A 2,500-nucleotide genomic window follows, 5' to 3' on the forward strand; every position below is an offset into this window, starting at 1 on the left:
AAAAAACGGAAAAAAGGATCGGGCCCACCCGAGGCAGGGGAGTCAGTAAGGGAAAGGGGACGAGGCGGCCCGGAGCCGGGTGCCCGGAGCCGGGTGCCGGCGGCCAGGATCGGGCCCCTGGAAGTCTGAAAAATTTTTTTCACCGACCCCCAAAGTGGTATTGGGGGGGGCTCATAAAGCCTCCGGAGCGAAAAAAAAAAAAAACGGAAAAAAGGATCGGGCCCACCCGAGGCAGGGGAGTCAGTAAGGGAAAGGGGACGAGGCGGCCCGGAGCCGGGTGCCCGGAGCCGGGTGCCCGCGGCCAGGATCGGGCCCCTGGAAGTCTGAAAAAAATTTTTTCACCGACCCCCAAAGTGGTGTTGGGGGGGGCTCACGAAGCCTCCGGAGCGGAAAAAAAAAACGGAAAAAAGGATCGGGCCCACCCGAGGCAGCGGAGTCAGTAAGGGAAAGGGGACGAGGCGGCCCGGAGCCGGGTGCCCGGAGCCGGGTGCCCGCGGCCAGGATCGGGCCCCTGGAAGTCTGAAAAAAAAATTTTCACCGACCCCCAAAGGGGTGTTGGGGGGGGGCTCATGAAGCCTCCGGAGCGAAAAAAAAAAACGGAAAAAAGGATCGGGCCCACCCGAGGCAGGGGAGTCAGTAAGGGAAAGGGGACGAGGCGGACCGGAGCCGAGTGCCTACGGCCATACCGGACGGAAGGCCCCCGATCCCGTCCGATCTCGGAAGGTAAACCGTCCCGGGCCTGGCTAGTACTTGGATGGGTGACCGCCTGGGAATCCCAGGTGCCGTAGGCAGCTTTTCCCGCTGCGAGCCAGCTCTCTCCTTTTCTGGGGAACAAGGGCAGGGTCGCCCTGCCAGGGGCCCTGGGGCTGAAGTCCCTGCCGGCCACCAGGTCAACCCGGAGCCTGCCCCTCTGCGGCCAGCAGGTCAACCCCATACCGGCAGGGGGTTGACCTGGTGGCCGGGAAGCAGAGCGGCCAGCAGGTCAACCCCATACATTCAGCGGGTTGACCTGGTGGACGGGAAGGAAAGCGGCCAGCAGGTCAACCCCATACTTTCAGCGGGTTGACCTGGTGGCCGGGAAGGAAAGCGGCCAGCAGGTCAACCCCATACATTCAGCGGGTTGACCTGGTGGCCGGGAAGGAAAGCGGCCAGCAGGTCAACCCCATACATTCAGCGGGTTGACCTGGTGGCCGGGAAGGAAAGCGGCCAGCAGGTCAACCCCATACATTCAGCGGGTTGACCTGGTGGCCGGGAAGGAAAGCGGCCAGCAGGTCAACCCCATACATTCAGCGGGTTGACCTGGTGGCCGGGAAGGAAAGCGGCCAGCAGGTCAACCCCATACATTCAGCGGGTTGACCTGGTGGCCCGAAAGCAAACCGGCCACCAGGTCAACCCGGAGCCTGCCCCCGCGGGCAGGGGCCAAGCGGACCCCCCTCCGCCCGGGCTTGCCCTGCTCCGAGCCGGGGCTTAATCCCCGTCCGGCCACCAGGTCAACCCGGAGCCTGCCCCTCTGCGGCCAGCAGGTCAACCCCATGCCGGCAGCGGGTTGACCTGGTGGCCGGGAAGGAAAGCGGCCACCAGGTCAACCCCATACTTTCAGCGGGTTGACCTGGTGGCCGGGAAGGAAAGCGGCCACCAGGTCAACCCCATACTTTCAGCGGGTTGACCTGGTGGCCGGGAAGGAAAGCGGCCAGCAGGTCAACCCCATACATTCAGCGGGTTGACCTGGTGGCCGGGAAGGAAAGCGGCCAGCAGGTCAACCCCATACATTCAGCGGGTTGACCTGGTGGCCGGGAAGGAAAGCGGCCAGCAGGTCAACCCCATACATTCAGCGGGTTGACCTGGTGGCCGGGAAGGAAAGCGGCCAGCAGGTCAACCCCATACATTCAGCGGGTTGACCTGGTGGCCGGGAAGGAAAGCGGCCAGCAGGTCAACCCCATACATTCAGCGGGTTGACCTGGTGGCCGGGAAGGAAAGCGGCCAGCAGGTCAACCCCATACATTCAGCGGGTTGACCTGGTGGCCGGGAAGGAAAGCGGCCAGCAGGTCAACCCCATACATTCAGCGGGTTGACCTGGTGGCCGGGAAGAAAAGCGGCCAGCAGGTCAACCCCATACATTCAGCGGGTTGACCTGGTGGCCGGGAAGGAAAGCGGCCAGCAGCTCAACCCCATACATTCAGCGGGTTGACCTGGTGGCCGGGAAGGAAAGCGGCCAGCAGGTCAACCCCATACATTCAGCGGGTTGACCTGGTGGCCGGGAAGAAAAGCGGCCAGCAGGTCAACCCCATACATTCAGCGGGTTGACCTGGTGGCCGGGAAGGAAAGCGGCCAGCAGGTCAACCCCATACATTCAGCGGGTTGACCTGGTGGCCGGGAAGGAAAGCGGCCACCAGGTCAACCCCATACAGGCAGCGGGTTGACCTGGTGGCCCGAAAGCAAACCGGCCACCAGGTCAACCCGGAGCCTGCCCCCGCGGGCAGGGGCCGGCATACCCCCGTCC

General features: G+C 64.0%; 1 non-coding gene across 1 annotated transcript; it reads left to right on the forward strand.

Annotated features, from left to right (window-relative positions):
- The first annotated feature begins 672 nt into the window (after positions 1-672).
- On the forward strand, positions 673-791 carry LOC141979452 (5S ribosomal RNA). Its single transcript, XR_012636865.1, has one exon. It is a non-coding gene; the product is annotated as a 5S ribosomal RNA (ribosomal RNA).
- The last annotated feature ends 1,709 nt before the right edge of the window (positions 792-2,500 follow it).

This window comes from Natator depressus, chromosome 28, assembly GCF_965152275.1.
Source record: "Natator depressus isolate rNatDep1 chromosome 28, rNatDep2.hap1, whole genome shotgun sequence".
Lineage (NCBI taxonomy): Eukaryota > Metazoa > Chordata > Testudines > Cheloniidae > Natator > Natator depressus.